At 48.3% G+C, this 20,796-nt stretch overlaps 1 long non-coding RNA gene across 1 annotated transcript; it reads left to right on the top strand.

The window, feature by feature from the left end:
* The first annotated feature begins 6,777 nt into the window (after window positions 1-6,777).
* Window positions 6,778-16,082, top strand: LOC116073444. The gene is made up of 2 exons (XR_004111806.1): window positions 6,778-6,879; window positions 14,948-16,082. It is a non-coding gene; the product is annotated as an uncharacterized LOC116073444 (long non-coding RNA).
* The last annotated feature ends 4,714 nt before the right edge of the window (window positions 16,083-20,796 follow it).

Raw genomic sequence — 20,796 nt, 5'->3', positions numbered from 1 at the left:
AGAGAGAGAGAGAGAGAGAGAGAGAGAGAGAGAGAGAGAGCATGTTTACATGTGTGGACATGTGTGGAAGCCAGATACAACCTCAGCAGGCATCCTCAGAACTTCCTTTGTTACAGGTTTTCTCACTGAACCTGAAGCTCATCTATTCTGCTAGATTGACTAGTTAATGAATGTTAGGGACCCACTGTCTCTACCTCCCCAGTGCTGGGGTCACAGGCATGTGCTGCCATGCTTGGGTTCTTGGAACTCCTTATATAGTGGGTACATTTCTGACTGAGCCATCTTCTCCAGAGATGTGTGTGTGTGTGTGTGTGTGTGTGTGTGTGTAACACAGAGGAATTGAGTTGGCGCCTACCTAGAGCCTTCACCTCTATGAACTAGTAATGTTAACAATATTGGAAGATAATCAGCATACCACCGAAGGAGAAAGGGAAGCACCAACCCAGCTACAAACCCTTTGATTTATGAAGGTGACCTGCCTGTATGAGACACCAGTGCAATAGTGGTGTAAGGCGTGTAGAAGTAACCAACCAATGTCTGATTTGGGTTAAGGTCCACTCCATGAAATGGAACCCATACTTGTCACTGCTTGTGTGGCCAAAACCCTGAGACTAGATAGGCCAGGGACCTATGAGAAAACCAAATACTACACTAGTCTGTCCCAGAGGAGCCAGGACCATCTAGGTCATCTGAAGATAAAGGTTCTTGGAGGACACTTGATTAAACATGGGCTGTAAATGTGTGTGTGTAGGGGGGTAACCCTGTCTCCAGAGCCCACTTCCCAGTGAGCTCAGATAGCATGGGACAATTTACTACCATGACACACTTTACATGAGGGTCTTGGAGGCATGGGTCAAACTTAGGTCTTTGTGCTTGTATGACAGGCACTTTACTGACCAAACCATCTCTCCAGTCCAGTTTCTTTTCTTTTAAAAGGGGTGTGTGTGTGCGTGTCTGTCTGTCTGTCTGTCTGTCAGTCATGTGTGTGTGTGTGTGTGTGTGTGTGTGTGTGGTGTCTGTCTGTCTGTCATGTGGGTGTCTCTCTGCCTAAAGAGGTCAGAAAGCACCAGATGAGGCTAGAGCTATAGGCTGAAGTGAGCTACTCCACATGGGTGTCAGAAACTGAACTTAGGTCCTCTGGAGGAGCAGCAAGTGCAATCTCTTCAGCCCACAGTTTTCGTGTTTTCTTTTCTTGACACAGATGTCCATGCGTGCACTTGTATGTTCAGGAAGCAGGTGGTGTGTGTGTATGGATTAGGGTCTCCGCCTGATCAAGGGATTTGAGACAACTTGGTGCGAGGCCCTTAGCCCTCCTTCACAGGGCCGCAGGGTCACCTTCCCCTTTGCTGCCTGACTCTCTTGCCTTTGCTCTTTCCTGGAGACCTTGTCTTCTCCCTCAGCTGAGAACTTACTTCCTGTCTCACGGAGAATAGAGAAGCACTAGGAGGGAATGTCCGCAGTCTCCCCACCGCACCCGCCCCATCTTCAACAGTGTCTATGTCCTCTACTGTCCGGGTCTTCTGACCTTCACAGACCCGCAGAGAGATGGTCTTCAGGAGGCAAAAAAACAATTAACTTGATTCAAGACGACTCAGTAGCTGATGTTGCTTCAAACTTCAGGAGTGTGGTGGTTTGAATAGAGATAGCCCTGTAGGTTCATGTGCTTGAATGCTTGGCCCATAGGGAGTGGCACTATTAGGAAGTGTGGCTTCATTGTAGGAGATGTAGCCTTGTTAGAGCAAGTTCGTCACTGTGGAGGTGGGCTTTGAGGCCTTAAACACTCAAGCTTCACCCAGTGTGGAAAAAAAAAATCCAGTCTCCTAATTGTCTGCAGATCAGGATGTAGAATTCTCAGTTCTTTCTCCAGCATCAAGTCTATCTGTACATTGTCATTCTTTCTACCATGATGATAATGAACTAAACCTCTGAAACTGTAAGCCAGCCCCAATGAAATGTTTTCCCTTATAAGAGTTACCATGGTCATTGTGTTTCTTCACAGCAATGAATCCCTAACTAAGACAAGGAGTCTGACCTGTGTGTCTTATTTTAAGCACAGCAGTTTGATGACAGTTCCTGTGGTGATTAACTCAATTCTGCAAGCACAACAAAGCATACACGAATCTCCCTGGGGACAAAGTAAGCTGAGTACAGATGAGACACACTGCAGTGAAGCAGCAGTAAAGTCCATAAGGATAGTGTGGTGGTTTGAATAGGTGTGTGAATGCTTAGCCCTTAGGGAGTAGCACTACCAGGAGGTGTACCTTGCTGGAGTAGATGTGGCTTTGTTGGAGGAAGCGTGTGTCACTAGGGGGCCGAACTTTGAGGTCTCAGAAGCTCAGGTCAGTTGACTTCTTGCTGCCTGTGGGATCAGATGTAGAACTCACAGTTCCCTCTAGGCACCGTGTCTGCTTGCACCCTGCTGCGCTTCCTGCCATGATGATGACGGACTGAACCTCTGAAACTGTAAGCCATCCTCAATGAAATGGTCTCTTTATATGAGTTGCTGTGGTCATGGTGTCTCTTCACAGCAATAAAACCCTTGCTAAGACAGATAGATTGAGAAAAACAAGCTCACAATAAGGGGTCTAGGGGAGGATCCAGTGCTGGAAAAGTCTCTAGCCACACAGATAGAGCAAAGGTCACCAGGCTAGTAAGCATGTCTGCTCCAGCCTTCTGGGAGGATGACAGATATTGCATTTCTTCCCTTGAAGGAATAAACCTGTGTACTTAATGGTCAGGTTCCCCAGAGCTTATCTGTGAGCACAGAGACTTCTGTGTTCCCTATATTCTACCTCCTTCCTGGGCTGAGGCTACCCCTCCATTCCAACCAAAGCCTTTAAAAGATATGTAATATTGAGATATAGCATACTCCATAAAGTGTGCATTAGAAAAGTCTACAATTCAGTAGTGTGGAGCATAGTCACTGAGATATGCAACCCTCAGCACGCTCTAATTCCTGAATATTTTCCTCATCCCCATATGAAATCCTGAACCCACTAGTAGCCACTCTGCCTCCAGCCCTGGCCACCATTTATGTGCTGACTGTGGAAAAGTCTAGTACTTTAGATTCACGTCTTAGTACTTCTTATCAATAGACTCACATAATCTGTGGTCCACTGTGACTGGCTTCTTCCTGTTGGGCTATTGTTCCCATTGTAACTTGAAGCAGTTGTATTTTATTCCTCTTTATGGTTGACTAACATTCCCTGTATTGATATACCACATTTTGTTTACTGGTGATGGACATTTGGGTTGTTTTCATTACTAACCCAGCCTGGCGTGTAACATGGCAACTTCAGCAACACATTTTTGAAAAAAAAGAGGAAAAAAAGCAACCACAGATGAGGAGATAGGAGGCTCCAGTCTCAAATTCCTGTCTCCAAAGACAGGGTTTGGGGAAAGATAAACAGAGGTGGTGTTGTCTCTAGTTAAGTAAAATCAAAAAAAAATTTTTTTTTCAAGAGCAGGTGGTGTCTGGAGTAGAGAGGTTGATAAATTGTTTCTGTGTTTGCAACAATGTGTGTTTTCATCCTTTGGGCCTCTGTCTCGGAGAGATTGCCGAGCTCTGGGTTAAACTCTGTGTTTAACATTCTGAGGGATTATCTTTTTCCCCAAAGTGACTGACTGCTTCCTTCACATTCTCACCAACAGCTCAAGTCAAGAGGAATCTGTGTCCCTGTGTTTGTGGGCACTCGTTTATTTCTTGCATTTATAGTTGGTACTACTTGGGTGACCCTGTCCCAGTGCCCTGGCCATCTCTTAACAAGGATCAGTGGCTCCTTTCTCCTTTCTGACTTGGGGTCTGGTCTGACTTTTCACTACTGTCTGACCTCTCCTTCCCTGTTTCTCCAATGTTCTGAGCAAGTTCCTGGGTCCTATCTCCACCAGTGCTGGGGTAAACAGGCTAGATAATGCTATTTTTCCTCCACTGAGCCCAGCAATAAAGTCCCAGGCTTTTGAAGTCATCTTTCAGGTTCTGCCATACTCGCAGCCCCTCCCAGTTGGAACTCATTCCTACTTCAGTCGGGGATGAGCCAGCTCAGAAATTAACATGGCTCTTTCCTCACCTTCTGGACATTCCTCAGTGTCCCTGACTCTGTGAGGCCATGTCTGACCTCTTGAATAAGATCACAGTATCCCAGGCACTCCCTGTCTGCTTTAGATTCCTCCTCAGTGCTTAAGCATCCTGTGCCCTTTCATGTGTATATTACATGTCAACTCCACTCACCAACACTCTCTCCCATCCAACTGTAACCTCCACCAAGGCTGGGTTTCTGGTCTTTCAGTTTATTCCCATGTACCCAGCCTTCAAATGTTGCCTGCCATGCAGAGACGTTAGATGAATGAATCCATGCCCACATCCACTTCTATTGCTATTCCCTAAATGGCCAGCAGGTGGCACGATAACCACAGCAATACTAGACTCCTGGCTCCCAGCTACTTTTTGCAGAAGTTCACCTCTGTACCCCTAGTTCAGAGGTAAACATTCTTGGATGGTCATGTGACATTATATGTGCCTCTTGGGCCAAGCTTTTGTCTGTTTCTCTCCTGGCTGGACTCAGAGAATTTACCATTACAGCTGGTTTGTGGAGGACCACCAATATCTTGCCTACCACCAGGCTCTGGATCCAGGTAGATAGTGGGGTATCAGGCAACTTCTGATAGTTGAGCCCAAGGAATCTTTATGAATCTTACAGCGGTCTAGCCAGCCTCCCTGACCTTCAGTCACATCTCTGTCCTTCCTTCTGGGATGGGGCAGGTGCAAGGAGAGGTAGCTGCTGGAATCCTCAGGTTAAGTCTAGCTATGTTCATTGCCAGCCCTTGGAGGCCTTTCTTCTCCGACATCCCTGCTCTTCAGCAGGTGAGGGATGCGAAGCCCCTCATGCATCTTGTAATCATCAGATGGATGTACCAGATAGAACTCTAAGCCTAGATTGGGGCTTGTTCCCGGCTTTGTTGATTGCCAGCTGCGTGACCTTGGTTAAAGTGTGCACCTGGTTTTTGCCATCTGGCTGTTGGGAGAGACTTGCCTGTCCAGAAGGTTGTAAGGAAGGTGAGATAGTCCCGGGGAGCATACAGAGCAGGTATTTGCTGGATGGGCTAGCTCTTGTTATAGAGACAGGAGCTATGAGGAATAGTATCCTTTCACAGTCACCTAAGCAGGCATGAGTGCAGAACTTCCGCCATGTGCTCACAGATGTGCACAGCTTTGGGAGAACTGGAGGGTCCAAAGCGACCTTGTTCCTGCATTTACAGAGTCAGGAATGAATGGAAGAGATGGGCTCAAACCTACAGGAAGCAAGGTTAAATAATAAACAGGAGACAGAGTACAGAAGATGTCAGCAGACTGCTCGTGATGAATACTGCTGATCAGGAAAGATGGGAAAGGCCGTGAGCTGGCCAGAGAGGCTGGGGTGTGGGAACAGGGAAGCTGTGGTCCGCATGGGAAAGGAAGGTGAATGTCATGGCTGTGGCTATGGAGGGAACCAGCATGGGGTGGTGGCAGCTGCATGGCCCCATTCCCAACAGCACCTACGGTTGGTCTTGGGCTGGATTCTAGGAGCTGCTCTTGATCATGATCAATGTTACCAGCTTGGGGGAAAAAGAAACCATCTGGAGGTGTCCTGTCACTTGCATGGGGCTGTAGCTGGAGTCAGCTGTGGCCACCTGGCATCCAATCTGATCCTCTCTCAGAGAACAGTTTGTGGGTGAACCGAAGGGTGAACAGGATGGCACACTGAGCAAGGGGTCCCCATGTCACACTGGGGATGACTGGTAGGAGGAGCTAGTATAGTCAGCTTGGGCATTGACCCCAGGGGTCCATTAGGACAATACAGAGCCTGGGGCTGATCCAGCAGGATCCTGTGGGTGGAAGGCATGATGAGGACTGTCACCACCCTGTCCTAATGTCACCTTTGGGAAACGTAAAACTGCCAAGAGCTCATGAAAGCTGCCACAGCCAGCGGATGACAGATGAACACTAGGTTGTGAGCTCTGTATCCCGCTGAGCCTGCCGTCACTGTGTCCAGGAATCTTGTGCTTTGTACCACTCGGCCAGCATTTCCATATTGTCCTACAGCAGAGGCAGTCAAGGACCTGAGGCTGTCATGGAATGAGGGGCAGGGAGGGCCATGTGGCTCCTTTTAACCCTTTCCCTTTTCAGAACTAAAGCTTGAACTACATTAAAGGGGTGCCCAGGGTGGCCAGCTTTCCACATTAGTCCTGAGTCAGCCACCTGCACCTTTCTCCCATGTCCCCATTCATCCTGGCTCTCAAAGACTCCCGAGGAAGGGCTTGAGGTGGCAGGAAAGGATACTGGAGGCTGGTGTTCAGCACGGCAATGCCATTTTCCAAAGCAGCTGACCTCTGTGGCCCTCCTCTGCTACAGAAGCTGCCATCTTGGGTAGCCTGTCAGGCATTTCACAGTGCCTGATTCTGGTCCTAGAGACCTGGCTAGCCCTGCCCCTCTCCCTGTCTGCCCATGTTCAGTGATGCTACCCTGCCTAGCCGTCTGCCTCTGCTGGTCTCTTGGGACCCTGGGACTGGGACAGCCTGTCTGCTCCACTGTGCCCATCCCCCACAGCACAGAGCAAGGCTCACTCAGATTAATTAATCTGCTGCCCAGCCCGCTCCTCCAGCTTATCTTTTATTCATGGACAAGCAGCGTTCCTCGCTTTACTAGGACGGGCATCAATATTTCATCTTGCTTAGCCTGCCAGCTCCTGGCTTCCCTCCACCCCCACTCTGCTTCCCACTGCCTTTAGGACCTCGAGGGCTGGGTATTCTGGCCAGCCCAGAGTCATCAGATGCCAGGCTGCCTTTGACCTGTTCTCCACACCATCCCTGGCAGAGCAGGGCCCTGCCTGCATACCTTTCTTCGTAAGTAAACTAGAGAGGTGTGGGAGGTGGGGCTACAGGGCACAGGGGATGGGATGGGATGGGATGGGATGTCTTGAGGGATTCTGGCTTGTGAGATGCTGGAGCATTTCTGGGCTAGGTATGGCTGACACAAGTGTGTCTTTACCAGGTTGTTAGGATTCAAGATGAGGGCTTTTGTTGTTTGTTTGTTTGTTTTAAGTGCCCAGTGGTAGTCCTGGCATGATGTAAGTGACCTTTTGGGCCAGAAATCTTATGCCTAAGTGGGAAGAACGAGAGTACGAGCATGGACTGATCCAGGAGCACCTGGACCATCTCATCTCATTAGCTCTAGACCCTCAGCCTTGCCAGTGGGTGCTCAGAACTCTAGGGGCTGAACTTCACATCTGCTGGGGCTCAGAGCTGCCCACAGGGACCTTCTGGAAGGGAACAAATTACGATATGCAAAATCAAATGTGATATACCTGAGTGGGTGATTGTGCGAGTATTGGGGTATGGATGTATGTGAGAGAAGGAATGGGGTTTTACTGGGTTTGGGGTGCCCCCTAGCTTTCAGCTGATGCTCCACAAAGTTACCAAGGTTGTAAAGCACGGTGCTCTAGGCAGGACGTGGGATGGGATGTCCCAGGTGCCACTGGCGTGAAGTGTGAGTGCGAACATGGGCAGTATGGGTGCATGAGTGTGCACAGTCTTCAAGAGTATGTGAATGTTACAACCTTTTGAGGGCACTGGGGACACGGAGGAGCCTGGTGGCATTGTGGTCCTTTCTTGGAGATTCTGCCTGGACCTGGCCCCTCTTGGCTCACATGGAAGCAGTAATGCCCAGTGACCTGCTGGCAATGTTCAGCAGCCTTTCCTGGGCTTGTGGTCCCACTGTCTGTGTGCTGGGTCTGTGGCCATTGTGTGTGTGTGTGTGTGAGTGCATGTGTGTATGTGCGTGAATGCATTTGTGTGTGTGTGTTTGTGCATGCATGTATGTGTGTGTGAGTGCATATGTGTATGTGTGAGTGAATGTGTATGTGTGAATGCATTTGTGTGTGTGTGTGTGTGTGAATGCATTTGTGTGTGTGTGTGAATGCATTTGTGTGTGTGTGTGTTTGTGCATGCATGTATGTGTGTGTGAGTGCATATATGTGTGTGTGTGTGTTTGTGTTTGTGTTTGTGTTTAGTCCCTGGGCCTGGCTTTGATGAGGTGCAGGCCAGGGGACTGCCCCCTGACATGAGTCTTTCAGGCTTCAAGAGGGTACCACAAGGCATCCACTTGCTGCCTCTTTCAGACCTATACTAAGTCTTTCAAGAAAGACATTGAACATGAATTACACTCAGAACCTAACCACATCCCCCATCTGTGCGATGTAATCTCTGGCTCCTCTATGACCCCGAGGATCGCACCTAGCAAACAGAGCAGCTTGGAGAAATAGTCTAGATCTCTTAGCCATGTTTCGCTAACCTGCCTTCTGGGTACTGCTCCAGCTGTCTCCCTATCTCAGGTGCACCAGACACCCATCCCTGGGGCCACGAGCCCTTCTCTCCTCCAGATGTTGTTGGGCGCACTCTCTGGCCTCCTTCAGATCTCTGCTGACATGCTGCCTGCTGTTTGAGGCCCAGCTTTATCCTCTGTGTGGTTTCTGTGATTTCCTTTCACAATATGCACAGACTCCTCACATAGCGCCAAGCAGCTCCCCATGTGTACTGGGCAGCAGCTTGTCTCCAGCCAGCACAGTGAACACTTTGGGAACTAGGAGATCACGTTCACCAGCTCATCCGTGGTAGGGATTGCTGCAAAGGGATGGACCAGCATTACAGAGCGAGTGAGTGAATTAATGTGAGTGCGTGAATGAATGAATCACTGTTACTTTTTCCCTAAGGTCAACCGCTAGAAAAATCCTTAGCCTGTGTGTGTTCATTGTTTCCTAGTTTGGTTATCCATTCATTTATCAGTATGCTTATTAAGTTCCTACTACATCCCGGGAGTGGGGACCATCCTGCCAGGTGGGTACACACGGCTTGCTTTCTAATGGTGACTGATGGGGTCCAAGGCTTTTGTCCTATTCTCTTTCCTGCTTTGGCCGTCCCCATGTGAAGAGTTAGTTTAGTGAGACTTTCTGAGTCTGAAGACCTCTCCTCTGAGTTCTTCTCATAGCCCCACTTCCCTCTTCACTGTCCTGGTGGATTTTAATAATTAGAGAATTCATTAAACAGACTCACAGTGACCAGCAACATGGGGGCTCGGGTGGTCTCTCTCAGAGCTCTCTTAGCCATGATCTCTGTACCTCATCTTTGTCTCTGGGTCTCTGTCACCTGTTCCCTTCTTCCTTCACTGGTTGAATTGCTTTCCCAGAAGGTCCCATCACTGTCACTGTGACAAGGCTTTCCACCTAGATAACTAATCTTAAGGTACCATTTACTCTATCTATCTATCTATCTATCTATCTATCTATCTATCTATCCATCTATCTCTCTATCTAATTTTTTTGTGTGTGCATGCACACACGCATGTGCATGTGTGTGTTCATGCTTGTATGTATGGAAGCCAGAGGTTACCTCTGAGTGTCTTCCTGAATCTTCACCTTAGTTTTTGAGACAGGGTCTCTTCCTAGCCAGAGCTTGCTGATTTAACAAGCCAAACTGGCCAGCAAGTAAGAATCCTCCTATCAGCACCTCTGCATGAGATTACACACACAGACAGCCACACTTGATTTTTTTAAAAAAAGATTTATTTATTTATTCATTATATATAAGTACACTGTAGCTGTCTTCAGACATGCCAGAAGAGGGCATCAGATCTCATTACGGGTAGTTATGAGCCACCATGTGGTTGCTGGGACTTGAACTCAGAACCTCCGGAGGAGCAGTCAGTGCTCTTAACCACTGAGCCATCTCTCCAGCTCCCACACTTGACTTTTTTAATGTGGGTGCTGAGGATTCAACTTAGGTCTTCATACTGTGCAGCAAGGGCTTTACCGACTGATCCATCTCTCTAACCATTACGGTATTTAATGTATTCTTTTCAACAATTTCAAGTCTTCTGGCAGAAAAATGTATGTAGATTATTGTTGTAGGTGTGTGTGTGCATGTGTGTATGTCTGTGGTTATGCATGTGTGTGCATGTGTATGCATGTATGTGTGCTTGTGTGTGCATGTATGCATGCATGTGTACAAGCTGTGTGCATGTGTGCCTATGTGTGTGCACGTGTGTGTACCCGTGAGCATGTGTAAGTATGTTTTTGTGTGTGCATGTGTATGTGTCTGTGGTTATGCATGTGTGTGTGCATGTGTATACATGTATGTGTGCATGTGTGTGCATGTGTACAAGCTGTGTGCATGTGTGCCTATGTGTGTGTATGCACATGTGAGCACAGATATATGTGCATGTGTGAGTGTGGCACGTGTGTGTACCTGTGAGCATGTGTAAGTATGTTTTTGTGTGTGTGTGTGTGTGTGTGTGTGTGTGTGTGTGTGTAGCAGGGATGGTTCTGGAAAGTGAAGCCAGGTTCAGATGAAAGATTTGAGAGAGATAAGTTGAAGTTGGCTGTCTTGCATGAGAGGAGGCAGCCTCTTGCTGCTGCCATTTCTTCTGTTAGGCTCTTTGGCTAAGAGTCAGTGTGGCCTGGCAGTGGCTTAGTGAGAACATCCTTGGATCCCTGCACTATTGAGGCTACAATGACCTTTGCCATCTGAAGTTTGGTGTTAGTAAAAGGGGTGATTAATGGGAATGGGGAGGCAGCAGTGATTGGCAGAGGGGGATGGTCAGGAATTATGGGCATCCCCTACTCTTCTTATGGGGAGAGATATCCCTCTCATCAGCACCACAGGCTTAAACACTGGACTAAACTTTGGAAAAGGGAGTGATAAAGATGGAAGAAAGCTTTTCTTGAGAGTCAGAGGGGTCCAGGCCTCTTGTGGATTTTTACTCTGATGCACAACCCCCTTTTGTTCCTGAGATGATTAATCTTCATCGTCAACCTTAACGGATCTAGAATCACCCAGCAGACACACTTTTGGGTGTGCCTGTGAGGTGCTCCCAGGGAGGTATAACTGAGGAGGGCAGAGAGTGTATATGTTGAAAGAGAAGTGGGAGAGGGTGCGTATCACCAGCATTTCCTGCATGCTGCTTCCTAATTGTGGGTGCAGCGTGACCTGCCACCTCATGCTCCTGTGCCGTGACTCCCCTGCCTTGAGAGTCTACACTCTGAAACCAGAAGTCAAAGCCAGCCCTTCCTTCCTTGAGTTGCTTTGGTCACAACATAGCTAATATTCCCTGTTCCTCTGTTCCCTGGCACACATCCTGGCTTAAGAAGAAAGGCCGTAGGGAGCAATAGCGGCTGCTCTGTGCCAGGGCCAAGGCACCATGGCTAATTGGCCTGTGCCCTTGAACAAGCTAAGAAACTTTTCTGTTTGGCTTCTTCACCATGCAACACTGAAGATAGTAACATTGCCTTGCCTGGGGGTTAGAGTGAGGATTAAATGAATTAATATGATAAGGAATTAATTCTGCAGAACATTTGCTTAGAGGACCACTACTATCATCTGAGGAATTTTAAAAGCCACCACCACCCCAACAACTCCTCCTGGGAAGGATTCCCCCTTCAGCTGGGCATAGCAGGAGACTTCTGTAGTCCCAACACTGCTGAGGCAGGAGGATGGAGAGCTTGAGGTTGGCTGGGGTTACATAGTGAGAACCATTTTCAAAATCTAAAAAGACAAATGAACAATCCTTCTTTCACTCCCCCACCCCCACAAACCCTCCTTTTAAAATATACAGAATAGCATCTGATATGAATATAATGTGAATATACTCAAGAGTTTAAGGTCTGGATAAGATGTGCTCCATCAGCTGTGTGATGTTAGGTCAGTCACCGCTCCGCCTCTCTGAGTTAAGGCCGACCTTGAATTTCTGCTCCTTCTGCCCCATGATTTAGGTAGTGTTAGGGATCTAACACAGAGTTTTGTACACCCTAAACTAGTACTCTACCAACTGGGCCACACTACCAGGCCCCCTTTTCCTTGTTTGTTTATATAGTATCTCAACCTGTAGTCCAGGATGGCTGTGGATTCTTGGCAAACTTCTTGACTCAGTTTCCCAGGTGTGAGCCACCAGTCCTGGTCTAATCTCTTTTCTGTCGATGAAATGACAGAAGACTTCTGCAGAGAGGAAAGAAAACAACATGTTTGGAGGACTCGGTACAAACGGGAGCATCAATGGGCTCAGTCAGCAAACAGGCAACAGGGACCTCCAGCATCTCCAGGTCCTGTCCCAGGTTTGTGATGGATTATGGTCTCACCCCAGGGGGTGATGCAGAGCCATCACACACGTGAGAAGACTGGAAAGGAGAAAGAGTGACTCTTCAGCAGGGCTGGGACTCAGCTCGGCTGGCTGTCTCTGCAGTAGGTGGTCTCAGAGATCTGGCACTGATAGCTATTGCATGACTATGGTAGCTAGGCACTTAGTGCCTCATCTGAGAGCTGGTGATAACTGGTGGGAATGGCACATTCTTGGGAGGGTGATTAGGATCCCTAGTGAAGTCCCCTGGGACCAGGTTGCCTCAGCCTGCCTTGTTCTCTCCACCTGCAGGCTGTCCTCACCTGTCCACTCTGGGCAACTCCCAGGCCTGGCATCTGTGCCCAAGAGCTCTGGGCAGTTCCCAGTGCAGGAAAAGCACTATAATGTCACCCTGGCTCCACCGGCACAGGTTTCTTGGAAACCATTAGATCTCTGTAGACCTCATGAGGGATAAAGGCTGGCCCATACTAAGGGTTAAGCTTTGGACACATTCTCATTTTTTACTGAGATTGCAAGGAGGAAGGGGGAAAAAAACGAGTGAAAAATTGCCCCATCTTGATTGTGCGGGGAGAAGCAATTTCCTCTCCAAATCTCTTTTTCTGATTCTCAGAAGATGCAATTTGGAAATGTCCTAGTGGCTCTGGCCAGAGTGTGGACCAGCTCACCTATATGGCCTAGGGAAGGGGGTTGAGGAGACCATGATGAGATATGAGGAAGGTCTTGGCAGACAGGAGGGGTGTGCTGGGGAGAGGAGTTCCAAACTTGAATGGCATGGGAGTTAGCACCCACAAGAGACCCTGTTCTGGAGTCTGTAACTTGGGAGATTGTGTAGACAGAAGAACAAGCCCCCATGATAGGCCAGCACTTTGCAAGCCTCTTTAACTGGCAGGTTTTCTGGGTGTTGGGTAGACAAGGGCATTGACAGACATCCAGGGTCCTGGCATGGAGTATCAGAGGCACCTGGACAAGCTCTGAACCCTCCTTGCTGTGTGTACTGCTGCCACTCTGCAGTTCTGTTGTTTCATAGATCTTAGGAGATGTCTATGAGAGCCCAGCCTGGAGAGGCACAGGCTTCCTCAGGAGAGGCAGGGAGTGATGACTGAGACTCCCAGTGTCCTCTCAGGAGCCTTCCCCTTTCTTTGACATGATACTGACCTTGTAGTCTGAACCCATCATCCATCCTCCAACTAGCCCAGAACCAGCTATCGCCTCCAAGCAACTAAACCATCACTTGCTACCCATGCTGCTGACCAGTCTGTTTCCCTATATATAGAGCATCAAAAAGGAAACCCACCCACCAGTCAACCTGCTAGTCAGTCTACCCCCTTTTCATTCTTTCACCCTAGCTAGTTTACTAACCAATCTATCCATCATGGTGACGACAACAGAGAAGACTGACTGTAAAGAACTATAGGCTGGAGATATGACAATTGGTGAAGTGCCTGCCAGGTATGCTGGAGCCTGGGTTTCGATTCTCAACACCTAAACTGGGAGTGGTAGTGACCTGTAGTCCTGGTACTCATGATCTGGAGGCTGGATGATCAGAAGTTCAAAGTCATCCTTGGCTATATTTTGAGTTTGAGGCCAACCTGAGATACATGAGACCCCATCTTAAAATTAAAACAAATGCTAAACTACCACCCAAACTGCCAAAGAACTATTAACTATAGAAGATTTTCTATCATCATAAGGGATTGCGTACCTTCTCTCAAAAGTACCCAAATGGCTGGGCCTGGACCAGTGGTAGAATACTTCCTTAGTGTCTGGAAGGTTGGACTAAATCAGGAGGAACTCCTCCCATCCCAGCACTCCCAGGGCAGAGGTCTGAGCCCTGTATGGGAAGGGACAGCCAGCCCTCTGCGTGGCTGGAGTCTGATGAGGTCCCACATCACTGCTGGAGGAATGGGAAGCTGTTTGCTGTGGTTCCCTAGCTGTGGGGCACTGGTAGAAAAACCTTTCCTTCAACAGTGTCCTTCCAGCCCCACATTCCACACAGCTGAACAAAGAGCCACGAGGTAAGGAAAAAATGTTCACAGGTCTCTGCAATCTGCCCAGCAACCTTATCCAGTATGTAGGTGCCCACCCCCCGCCCCCATGGACCAATGCAGCAAGTTTGTTTTCCCAGCATACATCTGTTTCAGTCTCTGTGCTCTGAGCAGTGGGGGGCCCAACAGCAAAAACTTGGGTTCCATCTTAAAGAGGGGACCCCTGGGAGTCTATCCAAAGAATTAGACATGGTCTGGGATGTTATTTAGAGGTGGAGTGTTGGCCCCAGGCTCCGTTCAAGTGCAGAAAAACAAACAAACAAACAAACAAACTGAAGCAAACACCATGAGCAAGTGGGGGCTAAGCTGATAACCATCTGTGGTCAACAAGGACTTGCCACAGGGACAGCTACAGAGTCGGCAAGCTCTGATGATGACCAGGAGGGGACCACTATGGCCTGACTATGAAAGAGCTCCACAGAATGAGTGGGGTAAAGATTTAGGAAGGGGATGGAGGGAAGAAGCCCCTCTGAGACCATAGGTGTCCGTAAGGACTAGGGACCAGGAAGACACGAATGAGAAAGGTTTACTGAGTTGTGGGAGTCCAGGATGTTTTAGCTGCTTGGGGCCTGCAAGGGATGAGTATGTATCTTGTCACCCTGCACCTTTGTGGGGGGGGGGGCTGATCAAACTGTCAGGTTTTTTCTTCTCCAGGTAATGAGTCAGGCTTCTATGTGGTAGATACCTCCATCATCAAGGAAAAAACTGACTGTTTTTTTTTTTTTCTTTTTTCTTTTTTAAGGTTTGCTCTACATCAGGCAGACAGCAGAAAGGACTTCCGGTCCAGATCAGGAGGCTCATGAATCTAATTCTCTGTGGGCTGTCAGGAAGAGAGTCACACACATCTGTGCTGGATGACAGGTTGACCAGGGAAGAGTCAGGGGCATAACCATAATGACCTTTCCTAACCTTGTCAAAGTGGCCCAGGTCTACTTGCTCCTAGGTTCCCATCAATGGCTCAAGCACCATTAAGTATCTTAGAATAAAAATCTGACTTCGAAATCAATTGATGGAGAAAGGTTCCTCAAACATTTCCCATAGAAAGTAATTAAATTCCAATAGGTGAAGATGGAGCGGCTGGTGACGTGCGGTGCCCCCCGCCCCCGCACCCACCCCCACCCCATCCCCCGCACTGGCGCCGGGCTGCTGAGCAATGAAATCACGGGCGTGCGCAGCCCAGAGCTGGCAGCCGCACAAAGGAAATGGGAACAGTCAAATATCTCCCTCCTCGTTGAGTTCCATTTACATGTTTATAATAGAGGTTCTTAAGGCCCTAATGAGAAGGCTGCTCATCGCAGGGAAGAGGATGATTAAGGTTCTGCCAGACGAGATCGGGGACGGGAACAAAGGACTGTTAATTACTACAGAGGGACGGACAAGGGAGAGTCAGGCCCAGGCTGGTGCCGCTCTGCTCTGCTCTGCTTTCCCAACATCTCCTCTGTCCCCTGCGCAGGTGACTTCTGAGGAGTGGGTGGGGCAGCTCTGGGGGTTACAGGCTCTGTCTCTGGGGACACATTCAAAGACTTTCCCAAGGAGTATTTCAGGTTAGACCGTGGCGCATGCTGTTGTGTAATCCAGGAGCAAGGGAGCAGAAGACACCACACTGCTTGCTTGGCCACTGGGTAGGCCACTCAAAGGCAACTCGCTTGAACTTTGGGCCCAAGAAAGGGACATCACCCAAGACAGATGAAAAAATCTCTGCCCAGGCTGGAGGATGCCTGAGAGACTTAGATCCAGGTCAGAACTGGTGGCTACCCATGTCTCCTGATGCCAAAGTGAGGCCTTGTTAACAACTAGAGTTCATGGTATGTGGGAGAATGACAGATGTACTGTCATGTTCTAAGACCTTTATCATATTACTAAACATCTACTATGTTCATGCGCTGAGTGCTTGTATCAATGTGAAATATGTGACCATGTTCTGAGCACCTATACCAACATCCACTAAGCACCAACCGTCATGCACTGTACCTACAGTTCTGTGCACTGAGAACCTACACTCTTGTTCACCAAGCAGATATACCCTCGTGTGCACTGAGCACCTGTGATGGTCTAGATTTTATTGGTATTAGATCATCAAGTTTTAAAACCCACCTAGGGTATAGATGGGTTATCTGTTTACACCTGAGAAAGCTGAGATCCCAAGAGGTTGATGATCTACACAGGGTACCTCCCTAGTCAACAGCAGACCTGGGCTTTGAACCCAGGTTTGACCCTAAGCCTATACTAATCAATACATGATAGTTGATGCTTAGGATACAGTGATACACCATGTATGGCAGTGTAAACAATCAGTGCATGGTGGGGTAGATGCTCAGTGCATGGTGGGGTAGATGCTCAGTGTATGGTGGTGTAGACAGTCTATGTGTAGATGCTCAGTGTATGGTGTTGTAGATGTTCAATATATGGTGGTGTAGACCGTCTATGGTGGTGTAGATGCTCAGTGTATGGTGGTGTAGACAGTCTATGGTGATGTAGATGCTCAGTGCATGGTGGAGTAGATGCTCAGTGTATGTTGGTGCGGAAAGTGAATGGTGGTCGGGCAGTGGTGGCACACGCCTTTAATCCCAGCACTTGGGAGGCAGAGGCAGGTGGATTTCTGAGTTCGAGGCCAGCCTGGTCTACAGAGTGAGTTCCAGGACAGCCAATGCTACATGGCTACACAGAGAAACCCTGCCTCGAAAAACCAAAAAACCAAAACCAAAACCAAAACCAAAAAAAGAAAAGAAAAAAGAAAGGAAAGTGGATGGTGATAGAGGTCAGTATACAATGTAGATGCCCAGTACAGAGTAACCTAGATGCTCAGCATGCAGTAGTATAGGTGCTCAGTATACGATGCAGGCATATAGTACAGTAGTATAGGCTCTCAACATATTATGGTAGATGTGCTTAGTGCAGAATAGTAACCTCCCCATTCTTTGGAGATGAATTGGTGGTCTGAGGCTGAAGATATTGGAAATCTCTCTATCCCTCCTGTAGACACTGGGCTAACTAAATGTGTGCAGAGGTCAGTGTCTTCAAGCTTGGTTCTGATTCCAGTTCCTCTTCTTGTGAAGGGAGTGTTGGTTAATATCAAGAATGAAGAGGAATTCTTAGTCTGTCTGGGAGGAGGCAGAGATGAGAAGGGGATTTTTTTCCCAACCCCAAGGCTTTGGGGCTCAGGTTCAGCCTGGGGTTAGGGTGGAATGTAAGTTGATATCAGTACTAGGAATAAGGCTGGAAATAATGAGCATGGTTAAAGGAAGGCATGAGGTTTTGACTTCAAGTGTGAGGTCTGGGTGGAGTCCCAGATAAAGCAAGCTCTCGGGTGGCTCAGGACTCGGTTACTGTCAGCCACATGTTCTACCTGAGCTAGAACCCTCCTCAGCATTGGTGATACCAGACAATGCTGGAGTTTGCAGCAAGGGTCACAGCTGTGGGCTGGGTCAGGAGCTTGGCAAGGAAAAAGTCTGGCAGACAATGACATGTCAGGGAGTGGCCAGCTATGCCATGCCAGGCAGGACATGAAGCCAGCACCACGGACAGCTCCAGGAGGGGTTGTGGGTTGTCGCTTCCTTAGGGAAGCGGCTGACATTTCCCACCTGCTGCCCCTCAAGCCATGACATCACAGTCACAGATCCCCAAGAAGACCCTCCAGGGCCTTGGTCTCTCAGCTTAGGTACCAGTTAGAAAGCTCTGGTTGGGATGGTTATTTTTCTAACACTGCACTTCCATTTCCATTTAATCCCCAGGTTCACTTGGCTCAGCGTGACGTCCTACTCTTCTGATTCCCCTTCCCATAGGGAAATTAGAAGTCTCCTCATCTTTTTATTTTCTTCTCTTCATCTCATTGTCTGGGCCCTCGGGGTGAGTCCTGGATGGCTGGGTTTTTGTGGCAGGCACTCAGGGTAGACAGGTCTGTTCCTGTACCATTGTCAGTATGAACAGCAGTCTCTCAAGAGGAGAAGCCTTGGAGAAAGCAATGCCATCATTTCCCAAAGGAAAGGGTTTGGCTATGGGGTTCTTTCATGGAGCAGGATTCTGTCCATTGCTTCCCACCTTCTGTGTGTCTCTTTGCCTCCTGGAATCTCACCACGAGTACTGGTGTGGAAAGGGAGAGAAGGGAAGCAGTCTATATGACCTGGGCGTAAGTGCTGGGGTGCCCTGGCCCATCTGTATGTCAGATCCTCATTGATCTCCATGACATTCACTGAGTGGGGCTAAGAAAGTTAAAGGTCCTGAGAGGCTGGATTGCAAGTCAATTGCCTCCAGTCCCACACCCACCTCCCTTTAGGACAGGCCAAGGCAATTTTTAAAGAGCTATAAGAATTTGGAAGGGATGTGAGCCTTCTAACCAAAGCTCCTGCTTCTTTCTTAGTTATAGGCATGTGGACTTCGCCCTCATGTACAAATTTAGCATAAGAAATCCAGGGTGGTGTGTGTACAGAGAGAGGTAGACACAGACAAACAGACATGAAGACAGATACAAAGACAAACACAGATTCACACACACACACACACACACACACACACACACAGAGAGAGAGAGAGAGAGAGAGAGAGAGAGAGAGAGAGAGAGAGAGAGAGAGAGAGAGAGAGAGAGAGAGAGAGAGATTAACTTGAGGACTCGTTCTGGAATCTGGTGTGCCCAGGCTTATGGCTGACAGTCATGGAAAACTCCTGGCATACAGAGGTGGCTGCAAGCATTTTCCTTCTTTGCTCAACAAAGGCCGATGCTGACCTCTGAGGTATCACAGAACCATCTATGATTTTCTTATGGACACCCAAATTCTCAGTCAGATCCTGTCATGAGTGGAGGGCTTTGTGCAGAAGGGATTCCTGGGTGAGAATCTAGCAGATGCTGGCTCTGTAATCCCAGGCCTGCCCAAGATCTGGGCTATGATTGTCCTTCGAGGGATTTTGCACCTCAGAGTGTACAGAGGGCACTGGGAGGCAGAGAGAAGGAGTGGCAGGGCTGTTTGGCTTGCAGTAGAACAGATCCCGGGTCTGACCCTGCTTCCTGCTTTCTAAATGTGTGGCCTTGGGAAAGTCATCAGTTTCAGAGCCTCAGTTTGGTCATCTTGAAGATGGGGATAATCATAGCAGTTTTGTGGGGCACCAGGCCCAGCATCTGGCACCAAGAACAGCACACTCAAGACCACAGGAGGGATCTGAAAGCTGATCAGGACCTCCCTCCACTTCAGGGCCTCTGCTCTCCAATCCAAAATACTGGATCCAAGGACCAAGCATCGAGTTCCCTCCCTCAGAATGGTTGGAGTGAACCTTCCATCCTGATTAGCTCCACCGGGCTCCCTCGTGACCTTTTCATTAGGAAATTATGTTTAATAGAAATTGTTCTGACACCTCTCAGCGGTGTTCCCCTGCAAATCATTACTGAAGGGAGGGGCCCAGAGCTCAGCTCCTGGGGGAGGGGCTGTACCTTTCCTCACCTCTTCAACCTGATCCAATGTTGCTGTAGCTCTGTGGGTAGAGGAACATGGGACAGAGGCGTTCAGGCTTGGTGTCCTTGTGTAGCAAGAGGCCAGCCGTTCGGGAACATCTGGATGAGCCAGTCCCACGCACCCTCCCACGGGGCTGCTTTGGGACTTGCAAGCTCATAAGCTATTGCCAACAATGATGCTGGTGTGTGGATGGCACACCCAGGTCTTGTTGTGTCCCCATACTTTGTCCAGAAGGTAAAACACAGTGCAGGATCTGTAGTACAACCAATTTAAGTGTATCCCTGACTAGCTTACAAATAAATGAGACTTAGACACAGATTAGCATTCCTCCAACTTTAGAGATGGGCCATAAGGGAGAAGATGTTTCTGATAAAATAAATAAAGGGGTGTTATCAGAGACAGCTTCAGACTGTCCAGGCTATCCATAGACAGAATACCTACAGCAGAGACTAACTCTTCAACCTTGGTTGAGGCAATCACTGCCGATGAAACACCAAGTCTTACCACTGAGATGGTTGACTGACCAACCTGTTTGGATTGAGCAATGGTTGATGAGGCCCAGGGTCATAGGTTTGTGCCCCACATTGGACACTAGAATACTAATATAATAAGGATAGAAAAACAAACACTAGAGGAAATTTTAGAGAAATTTATAAGCAAAATCGAGGAGGAGATTAAGATGATAAATATATAAGAAATGGAAAATAATAATTGGAGAGAAGTCTCAGAAGAAATTTTACAAAAGATTATAAGTAAAATTGAGGTATATGTTAAGATAAGGAGAGAGGAGAAAGCTGCCATGAGGGGAGATGGACCATGAACACAGGGCCAGGAGAGACAGCAATATGTGGGGTACACGGCTGGGGAGGTAGCCAGGCCTGCCATTAGAAAAGTAGATTAGGCATTACCTAATCTGTCTAATAGAGATTGTCAAAGCCAAACAAAATAGCCATAGTCTGAGTCTCATTTATTTGTTAGCTAGCCTGGGATAAGCTTAAATTGCTTCTACTACAAGGCTCTCCCTGTTGTGCAGCACAGGAGGAGTTGAGGTGGGGGAACTCTGTGGTCTCTCCTCAGCTGCAGATTCTGTGTTCTCTGCTGCTCCTCCCTGGAGAAACACCTTGTGGTTACTCCAGCTGAACATCCCTTC

This window comes from Mastomys coucha, unplaced genomic scaffold (assembly GCF_008632895.1).
Source record: "Mastomys coucha isolate ucsf_1 unplaced genomic scaffold, UCSF_Mcou_1 pScaffold23, whole genome shotgun sequence".
NCBI lineage: Eukaryota > Metazoa > Chordata > Mammalia > Rodentia > Muridae > Mastomys > Mastomys coucha.
Note: the sequence above shows the minus strand (reverse complement) of the source record. Positions and strands in the feature narration are given on the sequence as shown.